Consider the following 14,420-nt stretch of genomic DNA (forward strand, 5'->3'; position numbering starts at 1 on the left):
GAGCTGTCACCTACCACACTTGCACCATGTGAGAAGTTGGCCTGATGTATGATGTTCACTATTCTAGTGAGCACCTTGTATCAGTCCAAACAATCCCTTATGGTGGTGGTTGTAAAGTCAACCTTATAGACAAGCTATGCTAGTGGTAGCATGGACTAAGCAGTCTTAGGCTTAACTCAAGAGGGCATGTGAAGCCAGCTGTTTTACCATATGCAATCCTGTAATATCAAATGAAAGGACACCACACAAGTTATATATTATAAAAATATATGTATTTATTACTAGAATAATACTCTGTACTCTTTATGGGGGCAGAGGCACAAGCGTTTAAACAAAAGCACAGTTAAACATACAAAAGTTGCACAATTATGGATAGGGCGGGTGGCCACTTAAACCATATACTAAATAAGTGGTATAAGAACCACTTCTCGAACAATGGTAAGGCCTAGGGCCTTGGGAATTGCTGGGACTACACTGGACTAACAGCAGTTAGGACGGGAGTAGCCCGCGGGATTCGGGTGCAGCGCTAAAAGCACACGCATGCACCAATGCAAAGTCAATGGTGCGTAAAAGTTACAATGTTACTGTTTTGGAAGTCTTCCAACTGGACTAGAACTTAGCCACTTTAAACTAGGACACTAGAGGTGTAAACCACTACAGGAGCACTGGTGTTAGATCGTTACCTCACCCACAGGAAGCGGGTGCATAGGTGCCAAAGTGTGTCAGGTTTCGTCGTGGAGTTCTATGGAGCCTGGAGATGAAGATGCTGCAGGCGGCCAGGAGAAAAGAGTCCGGTTGGATCCAAGGGTGGATCGAAGATGTAGAGTACCTGAAAGCAGAGGGGACAGAGTCTGGGTCACTAGCCAGTGATCAGGATGGAACCAGGAAGGAACCAGGCGATGTCGGGCACAATCAGGTGGTTGTAGAGAAGCTTGACTCCACTGCCACGTGGACTCTGGGGCATCGAGGATGACCAGGAGTGGATCACAAGGTGTCCCACAAAGGTTCTCGCTGTCGGCGGTGTCGGCTTCTGGATCAGAGTTCAACAGGCCTTGGCAAAGGCAACCCAAGCAGGATTCAAAGATCGCTTCTTACTCAGACCAGCAAGGTCAGAGAGGTTGCTCCTTTTCAGGGGAGCGAGGGCCAGTCTGGAGCAACCAGACTAGTAGGGTAGTTTTGTATTTTCATCGTCGTAGAGGCCACTAGCCAACGGGCAAGTGACCAGACAGACGCGTCGAGCAGGAAAATGCAAATGGGCCCCACGCAGCACTCGGTGACTGTGGAGGGGTGGCCTTCGGTGCACAAGCTGCTCGGGGCTGGGGCTTCTGCAACCCCAATGCACAGCTTTGAGGGTACCTCGGGGGCTGCACAGTCAGCACTTTGCAGTCTTTTCAAGATGGGCGGACCCACGTCTCATGTCGCCTCCACGGGTCTCAGCTTTGCTGTGGCTGTGGATCAAGCTATTGGATGTCTGGGAATCTGGTTCTTGTTGATGTCTGTTGCTCGAGCTTCGGCGGGAGCTGCAACAAAGCAAACCTGTGGGCACTGGATGGTGCCTGTTTGCACAGGGTGGTCACTCCTTGACCACAAGGGAGATTCTTCAGTCTTCCACGTCGAGTGGGATGTCGAAGGGTCCAGAGTTCTGAATCAAAGTTTCAGTCAGGATAGATCTAATGTCTATGGACACAGCTCCTACCTTTATTCCAAATCAAGGGGCTAGATTACCTGCTAGGTCCCTCCTATGGGTGGGACCCAGGAAGGGGGTGGTTAAACCCCTTTCCCTTTGTCCAGTTTCGCGCCAGAGATGGGGCTGGAGTGCCCCAGGACCGGTTTGAACTGAGCTATGCATGGGACACCTTGTGTGCCCCAGGCAGTGTCTAGTTTCACTTGCCCTGCCTGCCTCAATCCACTATCTCCTGTCTGGGGTGGTGTAACACCTCCCTGTGACAGGAACCCTTTTGTCCAAGCCTCCCCTGCCAAATTTCGGTCAGCAGCAGGAGGCCAGACTTGTGTCTGTGGCAGCAGCATCCATTTTGTGATGCTAAGGCTCTGGTTAGTTTTAACAGCATTTACTGTCACCCACATGTCTTAGCCCTCTAGAAGGGTGGAATGCGACCCCCGTCGCCAGAACTGGCAAGGGGGTAGTATTCCAAAGTGTATGACACCTTACACGACATGTTTTGATAAAGCCAAACCAAAGTTAGCAATAACCGCGAGGATTATAATGCACTTAAGAGTATATGGTATGGCAGTATCCCAGAACAGCTATAAGGAGATGGTTCGGAAAGCTGCAGGCAGGCTCAGCTCATGTTAGAGCCCCATCTCACATAAGACCAAGCACTCTGCCTCCAGGTTTGTTAAGGCCTGCCATAGGAGTGACTTATAGGCATATATGTGTCTAGATATAGGTTTAGATATAGGTATACTATATCTAAGCAAGGGGTGATTATATGACCTTGCCCCAGCTGAGTGATCATCCAGTTGTGTCAGTTTGGATGGCCAGCCAGGGGTGGCAAAAGATATGCTGCAGCCCCTGGTAGGCCTTGGATGCACCTATGCCCTGGGTACCTATAGTACACTGTACAGGGGCTCATACGGTGACCCAATATCCAATTAGGTATGTACCTAGGGTACATGGAGTCCATTTTAAAGAGAGAGCAGATAGCCTGGGGCAATGATTAGCAGGGTCCCAGGTCAACTAAGTCGAACACCAGCTAAAAACAAGGCAAAAAATCTGGGGTAACCATAGTCAGGTATCCACCCTCCTACACACCACACAAAGGATCTACCTGAGCACGCTCATCAAGGGTTTGACAATAGTCTATTGTGACCCCAGACTATCCGGGGCTATGGCAGGGTGGCAGGAAATTCCAAGCACCTCTGGGGTTGGATACCCCCAGAACCTTCTCCTACTTCAAAAATACACCACGTAAAAATATTGGACTCTCTGACCCAATTCTTGAGTACACCTCTTGACCTGTGGAAGACTTAGAAGGACTGCTGTGCTGCTCTGCAAGAAGGGCTGCTACTCTGTTGCACTGCTAATCTCCTGCCCTGCTGCCTGAGTGAAGGACTGGATCTGGATCTTGATCCCAGGACCACAAGAGTGACTCTAAGGGCCAGTTGTCTTGCCTCCTGATAAGAAGCCTCGGGGACAAAACAAGCTCCAACCACCTAAACCCAACACATTGACTCAGCTTGCTGTGAGTCTTGTCCCCCAAGTGGTGCCACCCCAGTCCTGGACCCTTGTAAGTGGACCTGAAGGTGTCTGCTAGCCCAGCCGTGGTCCTGTGACTAGAACGGCTGCAGAGGGAAGCATCATGTGGCAGTTCGACTTTAGAACCGCCAATGCGCAACCGCATCCCTGATGCAGGACTTTGTATTGCAGTCTTCTCAGAACTGCTGCTGAGTGACACATCCTTGATGTAGGATCTTCGCAACGTGATCTCCTGCTTGAGAGCATATTTGGCGACGCAGCAGGACTCTGCATCACAGGCCCACAACTTTTGCCGAACCAGACGGAGTGTGATGCAATTTCAACACAGGGCTTCGCACTGCAAGCGTCTCTTCAACTGTATCCTCAACAACAAAGCAGGACTTTGCATCACTGCCTCGCAACTCTTTGGAACCATCACTGTGATGCACATCCATGATGCGGGATCTTGCAATGCTTTTCAACCAGGATTTAAGGTACTCTTGTTCAGCGCACCCAGCTTAGTCCCTGTACCCAGCCCGAACTCCACTGTAGGCAGCCTGAACTTGTGACTTTGTCCCAGTCCGGCACAACCAGAAACCCCAGTTGAAGCTTTGTACTTCTAGGCACTGTTTATACTTTAAACCCGAAAATTGCATATCTCCAGTTCTACTGATCAGATGTTTGACATTTTGGTCTCAAATAATTCATTACATTTTACTTTATGTCTCTACATTGGAGTGGGATTTTTCTTGTGTTGTGTTTCTACTTTATTACTGTTTGAAGTGCTGTATAAATACTTTACACTTTGTCCCTTAGTTAAGCCTGACTGCTTTTGTGCCAAGCAAGTCAAGTTTCAAAGCTTTATTCGACAGCGTTGTCATAAAAGCATTTACACCCTACTCTATACATGATAAATACTATTCTACATTACAACGATTAAGATACACATTAAACATAGAGTGCTGTCGAAAGCATATTAAAAATGTACAACCGTTTAAAAATAGAAACCTGATGCGTCGATTGAATAAAAATCATCTAAGAGCATTCTGCTAATTTTGAGACAATTCATGAGATAAAGTGCGGGTGCGTATAATCCATGCCCAGCCCAAGTATTTGGCTAGCGCAATGGCAATACAAGGGGAGCAATTTGTTCTTAGAATTCTAAGCGCTTCTTGATGTATTCTAGTCCCTAAATTTTTACATGCAGGTTTTAACCATCTTTGTCTTGGAGCTGCATAAAGGGGGCAAACGAACAGAAAATGTGGAATGTCCTCAACAGGATCCTTACAATGAGCACAGGTGTTGACATTACCAGGGGACCATTTTAATGTGAATGCATTAAGCGGTAAACAACCCACCCTAAACTGGAAATACAGCTTTCTGTCCAATTGTTTTGTGATCAAGTCCCAATAATGTTCACAGGTTGGGACTAGTTTATGTTCCAAAAACTGGGAAGTTAACACCGAAGGTTGGTTGGATGACAAAACCGAGCTGTGTATCATGTCCCAGTACATTTTCTTCAACAAATCCTTGGAGGGAAAAGCTGCAGGGTCAGTAATAGTCCATAAGTGGTCAAGATGGAGCTTGTTTAATAGATTCCTGATTTCTTTTAACCACGTGATTTAAGGAACCGATCAGAGTTGACAATGTCCATGAGTGCAGCAGCGTAGTGGGCCAGTTCAGGCGTAGTCTTTATGCGCCTCCAAAATAATAGTGGGCGCAGCCGAACCTGGTCCTCAATTTTTTTCCTCCCTAGATCATAGAGGAGAGGTATAGATGGGGTACTCTGCGGGACACCAATTAACCTACGTAAAAATTTATTCTCTGCAACTCTCAACCCATTGATGTTAGCGAACCCCCATCATTCTGCTCCATAAAGACATGCACCAAGAACTTTCATGCTATAAATCTCCATAACAGGTTGAATAGGTTTTGTCAATGAAGATTTATGCTTCAGAGCTATAGCCCCTGACAGCTGGTGGAACTTTAGAACCGCGGAATCAATGTGCGATTTCCACTGCATATTCCCCTGCAGATTAATACCCAAGTATGTGAAGGCATCCACCTCTTCTAAAACGACCCCATTAAAATACATTGCCCCCTTAAACGTCTTAGCAGGGTTCATGTTCATAAACTTGGTTTTTGCAGTATTTAATTCCAAACCCCGAGACCTACAAAAGTCCCCAAAGGCGTTAATTGACTTTTGTAACCCACTAGGCGTTCGCGATATCAGGAGGGTGTCATCCGCGAACATGAGTACCGGGACCCGCACTCCATCCAGGATGGGTGCATCGGTTGGTGATTTCCTAAGATGGTCCACTACTCCATTGATGTAAAGGGAAAATAAGGTGGGGGCCAGGACACATCCCTGCCTCACCCCACGCTCTACGGGGAAGGAATCAGTGACTTCGCCCTGTATCCCCCATCTAATTTTCGCGTAATTGCCCTCATGCATACGCACTAGTAATGACAATAGTTCAGGGCTAATCCCAAGTTCTCCTAACACATTCCATAGTTTTTGCCTCGGAACTAAGTCAAAAGCCTGTTTTAGATCTACAAAAACGGCAAACAGTGGGCCATCTGCTAAGGTGACATTTTTCCAATACAGTGTTAAAAAGTGGAACACCTGGTCAATGGAGCTGGTTAGGGGGCGAAATCCGGCTTGATATGGCGAGAGGACTCCATTTTCATCTATCCAGTCTTGTATTTTCTTCTGAATCATTCTACCCATCAATTTTTGCACTGAATCGATAAGGCTGATGGGTCTATAATTAGATGGTAAGGCCTTATCTCCTTTTTTAAAGACTGGTATAATCTCTGCGCCTTTCCACGAGGCAGGTATTTCTGCTCCTTGTGCTATAGAATTTGCAAGCCAGGCAAAGTACAGGCACCAATTCTCCCGGCCCGATAAAAATACGTCGGCCGGTATGCCGTCGATGCCTGGTGCCCTCCCTCTCGTCACTCCGTCTAGTGCTACACTTACATCATTTTTTGTAAACGCTTCCTCTTTATAGAATACTGTAGGCGGGGTGGGTTGACACTCAGGGGACCATGTACAGGAATATTGCGGCTGAAAGTAGTCAACCCAGCATTCTTTAGCCACATGATTTTTTGGGCATTCAGCTATTCCACCCCTATCCCATTTTATAATTGCCCAAAATTCTTTTTGTTGTTTAGCTGCACAAGCATTCTTTAGTTCCTGCCACTGGCTTTCATCCCACGATCGTTTTGCCCTGATCTGGGCTTTTCTGTACTCGTCCCTAGCCTTCAGGACTTCTCCTCTATTTTTACTTCTCAATACCAGGCTTAGATTCTGTCTCGCCCTTCTGCAGGCTTGATCATACCATCCTGCCGTTTTCAAAGGATGCACGCCCTTTTTCTGCTTGACCTCCTTTGAAAAGAACCCCTGTATTTTTAAAAAGAATTTGGGATGTGCCTCTTCAATTAATTTATAGAAGTCAGTATCATTGTATCGGTCCTGCAAACTACTCACTTCATTTGCCACCACCACTTTTAGATCTTGCAGTTTTTCAGGCCTATCTAACAGTGCAGCCCATTTTATATGGCGTAGATTATTAGTGGAGATTAAATCCAGGGGCAGAAGCCCCTTATCCGAGCCTGGCACTGTCACCCCATGATTTAATTGAAAGAGCAGACACAACGGGTTATGGTTACTCTCCACTCTAGGGGTGACCCTCATGTCCCTAACCATGTGCCAAACTCTAATATCTACAAGGATGTAATCAATCCTACTACTTGCCCTGAGGTTGTCAAAAGTGGGAGCACCATGTAGGTCTGAGAGGGTGCGTTCATTTGCAGCCCTCAACCCCGTGGCTAAGCACATACTCTTCAATTGAACGGCTGCCTCAGACCACTTCTTTATCGGGGGTAAATCTAGCTGCGGTATTCCCCATTTGGCATCCTCATCTTGGGAGAGTGCACTATGGGAAGGCATTAAAAACCTGGCTTTTTACTTATGAATTGTGAAGTCTTTTAACTTCAGTTATGTTTCCTTTCCATTAAAGGTCCTCTTCGCCAAAGCGCCGGGACACTCCATTGCGAGTAGCCGTTGCGCTATAGAAGAACCCAATTAACATAACATAACATAACTATCTTCAGGGCCCAAGGGTTCAAATGTGGTATTCACATCACCCCCCACCATGATTGTAATGTACTGTGGCAGGGCTTCCATGTTATTATCTAGTGCAGTTATCACATCTGAACCTCTAGCCCCAGGTACTCCCCTAGCATAAATATTAAAAAGGGCCAACTCGGAACCAACCCCCCCATGTAATCACAACTGATAGTATGTCGCAATTATTCACGGGCCTAACTCTTATGGTACATTGTAGAGATTGCCTAACCCATATAATTAGCCCCCCTGATGGACGCCCCTTGGGGTTCTTTCTTGCAGGAATTAAAAAAAATTAGAATCCCTTGCCGGTGAACTGGGAGCACTGCCCAAGTTTCCTGTAACATGATTACATCATGGAGCTGAATAAACTCCCCCCATTCTGGGGACTCTAGTTTTCTCGAAATTCCCGCCAGATTCCATGATAGAAGTTGGAGGCCCTCTTTAGCTAAACCATCCATCTCTTGTGGTAGCAACACATTTTGGCTGCAGGGAGGATGTTGTGGGTTAAGTGGAGGGCTACACGCCCTACGAACATTGGGACATCTGGCAGCAGAGTCTAAGTGCCTTTCTGGACCATGCTCCACCTTACCCCGAGAGTGTTTACTCCCTTCTACTGATTTGATGGCAAGTCGAGGGATGGATTTAAGTACTCTCCTCTCTACAATGACAGCTTCTCCAGATGGAATGTCGGCTGTACGTTCCATCAAGTCACTCTCCCTCTCATCCAGTCAATCACACTCGTTTAAGCCTGATAGGGCTGAAAATCTGTTCTCCAAGGGCATACCCCAGCTACTTTTGGCATCAGAGGGCTTTCCTCTCCGTACCTCCGTATTCCATTTCGTTCTCAGCACAGAGGGATTAAGCTTATTACCTCTCCTTGCATAAAAAAAGTCCAAAGTTAGGGGGACTATCTCTGTGGATCTACGCTGTGGAGGATATATATTAGCCAGGACATTTGGCAACACCTCAGGATCGGAGAAGTGTAATACCACACAGTCCCCTCTGTATTTTTTGTTACTTCCCCCGATCCACTCTACTCTTCTAGCCTTTACCACCTCTTGGGCCAGTTGATCCACACCACCCGGGGAAAAGGCCATATTTCGCGAGAGCCAATGCAGTGATTTATTTATCAGAGAGGATGAATTCTCTATGTGCCCAGATTCCAGATGAGGGACATTGGCAAGGACCAATACTAAAGGCGAGGCCTCGACGATCAATTCTACTGGGCCCTTTTCTATATTACACTCTTCAGATCTATCCCCTCTCTCTAGCCCTTCAATAGCCCCACTTACACCCTGTCCTCCCTGATCCTCCCCTCCAAGAGCATTATCCAGTGTGGGAATAAGGGGGATGTTAACCAGGGGTTCTAGTCTATGGGGTGTCTGGGTTTCTTTCGTCTCTACTCTCAGGATCTCCTGTCTATGGGGGTTTACCTTTTCCTGTGTTGCTTTATCCAGGAGCTCCCCTAGTCTAATCACCTCTTCGGTTAGGTAGTCAATTTTGGTCAGGAGGGGTTTAGTTATATTCTTAATTTTAACTTCTAGGGCACTTATCAGCCTCTTGAATTGGTCAGCGTCCAGCGTTACCTTCCCCTCAGTAGTATCCCTTTCATCTTCTCTACTCTTTTTACCTGGGGAATTATCAGGACGTTTTTTCCCCGAACGGAGCCCGTCCCTCTTTGGCAGAATTTTGTCCCCCCCCTTAATACATCTAGGGGCTGGAACCGGTGCTGAGGGCTCATCTTCTAGTAGTATGATTTCTTCATCTGGTATTGCATCAGCATCTACCTCAGCTAGGGCCGCTACTAGCTGTGTTAGAGAGTTATTCTCCTGAGATGGCTGATGGGATACCTCGCTACTAGTGTTAAAATCAGATGTATCAGGAGGCAAGGTTTCTAATAATGGAATTTGGGGGGATAAACTCAAGCCCAAGGAAGATCTTCTCTCATTATTTATCTTGGCGACAACTTGGACGAGATAATTGTCAAGTGTATTAACAATTTGGGGTGTTTTGGGTTTTGACATTTTCAATAAATTATTCACTAGATTACCACAGTTGTCACCCTTAAATGTAACAGTAGGGGAAGCTCTTGGCCAAAGTCAAACCGATGTTACAAAATATGCTTAATAGAGGAGGAGACTCACTGGTAGTGATTTGGGCAGAGTCCCTGGCCCAGTCCAGTATCGGCCAGTCGCGGACTGTCGCAGAATGTCCCGCCCTTGTCCCGGGCTTCGCCCGCGCTTCAGTCCGCACGCGTCCCGTGTTCGCGTCAGGGGGGCTGGTCTAAATAGGCGGAAGGGGCGGGAAGAGGCACCAGGTGCGCGCGGTCTCCTGGTGCAAGCACCTCTGGTCCTCGCAGTCCCGCTCCCGGCGTCAGCAGCGCGGCACTCCCAACAATGTCGCCCAGAGGATCTAGTAGCCGAGCACACGGGCTCCCAGGCTATTGCTGGCAAGTCAAGGCTCCTTAAGGAAATGGCAAGGTAAAAACGACTAGCGAGCGGCGCCCGCGAAGCGGGGGCCGCGAGTCGTTAAGAGGCACTCAGGGAGGAAGGGGCGGGAAGAGGCACCAGGTGCGCGCGGTCTCCTGGCGCAAGCACCTCTGGTCCTCGCAGTCCCGCTCCCGGCGTCAGCAGCGCGGCACTCCCAACAATGTCGCCCAGAGGATCTAGTAGCCGAGCACACGGTCTCCCAGGCTATTGCTGGCAAGTCAAGGCTCCTTAAGGAAATGGCAAGGTAAAAACGACTAGCGAGCGGCTCCCGCGAAGCGGGTGCCGCGAGTCGTTAAGAGGCACTCAGGGAGGAAGGGGCGGGAAGAGGCACCAGGTGCGCGCGGTCTCCTGGTGCAAGCACCTCTGGTCCTCGCAGTCCCGCTCCCGGCGTCAGCAGCGCGGCACTCCCAACAATGTCGCCCAGAGGATCTAGTAGCCGAACACACGGGCTCCCAGGCTATTGCTGGCAAGTCAAGGCTCCTTAAGGAAATGGCAAGGTAAAAACGACTAGCGAGCGGCTCCCGCGAAGCGGGGGCCGCGAGTCGTTAAGAGGCACTCAGGGAGGAAGGGGCGGGAAGAGGCACCAGGTGCGCGCGGTCTCCTGGCGCAAGCACCTCTGGTCCTCGCAGTCCCGCTCCCGGCGTCAGCAGCGCAGCACTCCCAACAATGTCGCCCAGAGGATCTAGTAGCCGAGCACACAGGCTCCCATGCTATTGCTGGCAAGTCAAGGCTCCTTAAGGAAATGGCAAGGTAAAAACGACTAGCGAGCGGCACCCAGAGGGCCAAGCACAGTTTTTTTGGGGGTTTGTTTGTGTTTCACCCTGACAGAGTTTGTGGTTGCTACGTGAGTAGGGTTTCACTCCCCTCAACAAGAAACCCAAATTCCAACATATATTTGTCCTAAATGAATACGGTTATTCAAATATATAAAGTGTTTCCAGGGAAGCACTTTCCCTAGTGTTGCCTAGACTGAAGTGAAAGTAGTAAATTTAACCCCTCCGAAGTCTAATACCTTCCCTACTGTTGCACAGACTGGAGTGGGAACAGTATATCTTACCCCTCTGAAGTCTAACGCTTCACCTTCTGTTGCACAGACTGGAGTGGGAATTGTAAACTCACCGCTCCGAAGTCCAACGCTTTCCTTACTGTTGCATAGACTGGAATAGGATAGTAAACTTAGCCACTTCGAAGTCCAGCGCTTTCACTACTGTTGCACAGCCCGGGGTGGGAAGAATAAATGTAATCCCTCCGAAGTCCAATGCTTTCCCTACTGTTGCACAGACAGGAGTGGCAATAGTAAATCTTACCCCTCCGAATTCCAACACTTTTTTTTACTGTTGCACAGATTGTAGTGGGAATAGTAAATGTTACCCCATTGAAGTTCAACGCTTGCTCTACTGTTGCACAGACTGGAGTGGGAAAAGTAAATATATATTTTAGTTTTTATAATGTTTTTGGTAAATGTTTTTATTTGTATTTGACATTTTTTATATTTTATTTATTTGGTAATTGTTTTAATGTTACAATGTATTTGTTAATAATTGGTATGTATATATATATATATTTTTTAAATTTTTTATTTTTTTTGTTGAAAATTCTGTTAAGACTCCAGCTATGAAAAATATAAAAGGCTTCTATCCGTGCCTCTGCTGTAAGGCTTGCAAATATAGCAAAAAAAGATTCAACTACAAGGGAAGACCTGACGATCCACGCCCCACAAGAGAGATACTAACATTTCTCAACTGCAACTCTGACTTCATGGTGTATTGCTTGGAGTATCCATGCTCCAAGAGATACTTCGGAAGTACAATTCATCCAATGAAAAAACGTATACTAGAGCACATGCGTACCATAACAAAGCGGGATAAAACATACCCCGTGGCACGCCATTTCGAAACACACCATAAAAGTGACAGGGACCTCCTAACATTTTTTTGTCTGGATCAAGTAGACAGAGAGAAGAGAGGTGGTGATCGTGTGAAAGCTCTAAGGCTGTTGGAATCTAAATACATCTTTGATCTTCAAACCAAGGCCCCCACAGGACTAAAGAATGATGAAGAGTTATGGATCCATCTGTAAGGGGCTCTAATAGGACAATAGTGCTGGTACATAAATGGGGAAGAGACTTTTACAACATAGAGGATATGAAATAAGTAGTAACATCACATGTCCATACACTTTTCCTCTGCTTTAAAAAGGGCCGCGTCATCTGATTCACAGAAGTTATCAATAAATATCTCTCCCATTCATAAAATCAACACGGGAGAAAGCCCATGCAGAGTAAGTTTGCACTGGAGAAAGCCCATACAGGGCAAGATAGAACATAAGGGAACAGATTCTGAAAAGTATGTGATACGCATAAAGGTATTTTACATCAGGTATAGTGCTCGTATTTATGATAGTACACAGTTTCCAGTGAAGCAAAGAATATAAATGTAAACACCAATGGGATAAGTACTGATGCTACATGGAAGAGTCAACCGTAGTGTCACAAACATAATAATGAATGTAATATGTTTTCTCTGTTCCCCTCATGAATTTGTTTTTAATGTTGTATTTTTAGAAATTGCACTTGCACTGATTCATATGATCGATCGTTTTTATGAACTAAGTCCCAGTGAGAACATGTTGTAAAATGGCCGCTATTGTAGCACTGATTAATGTAGAACACTTTCACTGTTTATAGTTTACTGGGGTTCCGTGAGGCATCACGGAATAAAATGGTTGATTTGTTTGCACGCGTCAACACTGACCAAGCCGTGAGGTGAAACGTGTCTGTTGGAGGGGTAGGGGGTCCGTAAATAAACACTGTGGAATCGGAGACCTGCGTGCTTTCCTCTTAGCATCAACATGGATGGAAAAGTTTTTGGAAGGAACCATCCGGTTCGAAACGCGTAGGCTGTTAACAGTGTGCTGAATAAAATTACCTAATCTAACGAGCGGAGTGCTGGATCATTATTTTGTGAAAGGATATATATATATATATATATATATATATATATATATATATATATATATATATATATATATATATTACCTACTGGCGGTCGCCAGTAGGTATATATAGTTAGGATTTTTTCCCTATGGGATTTTTGAAAATTCTATGTCTAATAACTTTGGCGTTTGTGGACGGAATTGGCTGAAATTTTCTGGAAAATGGAACATTTTGTTTCTGAGCAGCCCCTGGAAATTTGGGGGGGGTTCGTCAAGGGGGGCCGAGAAAAAAGGGGGGTCCCAAAACGTGTTTTTAACATTGAGTTTTCCATAGGGCGGTTGGCCTCACTTTTAGCCCGAACGGCTGAATGGATTTCCACAAAACTTGGCAAAATTGTAGGGACTGGTAGCCCGATGTGCCTTTGCTAGGTCTCAATATATGTGCTTCAGTGGATTTTGAGAAATTAACGTTAAAAAAAAGATATATATCTGTAACAGCGGACCGGGCAGCGCTCCGGTTCGCGGACTTTACGCGTAACGGAACTTCGCGTAGCGAAGCTGATTGGCTCTCCGGTGTCTGTCAACATTCTAAACAGTCCGGAGCGGCTGCCATCTTGTCTCTCGGTAGGATTGAGAGACAAGAGGAGGCCAAAACAAAGGGGGAAATGACCATAAGGGGGCATAGTAGATCCTCCCTGACCCCCTAGGTTTAATGTGGAGGCTTTAAAAGGGCCCCGCGGGGCAAAAAAAAAAAAAAAAAAAAATTTTTTTTTTGTTTTTTTGCGTGGGTAGCGCCCGGTTCGCGAACCGGGAAGCGTTCTGGGCAGCGTACTATAAGGAAAAAAGAATGATAGACTTTCCAAATACTGTATGTTAATTGATTGTTGGTTTTGTTGATTATTTTTTAATTTTTTAATTTTTTAAGCAATTATTTATTATTGTGATTGTGTTTGAAAATTTAATAACATTTCTAACATTTAACTAGTTTATGAATTACATATAAAAATGATTAAAGACTCAAACAATTTTTTAATATTACATACAATTTTATTTTTCGGATTGTTTTTCAAAATTTAATAGAACGTCTAGCATTTGACTGTCCGATATGTCCTCTTGTTGAGTGAACATAAGTTCCCACATTTGACCGTCATCATAATGAAGTAAATGATCCACAGATTCTACACATTGAACTAATTCATGGTCCCGTGATTCATCCATGAAATCTGAGTCATCATTGTCCTCAATATCTTTTTCTGTGTTGTTCTCCAGAACAATTTCGAAGGAAACATTCTGCTCACCTTCCATTTTATTGCTGTAATTTGCATAAAAAATAAATATATCAGTAGAGATAGGGCACTGTTGGGTTTAAGTTCAGACAGGTACTTGTGAGTTTATAACAGAGAAGTAATCTATGGGCACTGTATGGTTTCAGGCGTGAAGTAGTACTATTAAAAAGTGCCTGTGAAGAAGCCTAAGTAAATTCATAATTATACCACAGAAACCTAAATCAATCCATAATTATAATAAAGAAGCCTTTCTCAATGTCTAACTCTTACAGAGGGATAGTATATAACTAACTGAAAATGTTTTCAAATTTATAAAATAATATCTCACCTTCTAAAAACAAGTTTAAGTTGTGAGTGAAAATGATCTTGCAATGTAGTTC

Source organism: Lissotriton helveticus, chromosome 2_1, assembly GCF_964261635.1.
Source record: "Lissotriton helveticus chromosome 2_1, aLisHel1.1, whole genome shotgun sequence".
Lineage (NCBI taxonomy): Eukaryota > Metazoa > Chordata > Amphibia > Caudata > Salamandridae > Lissotriton > Lissotriton helveticus.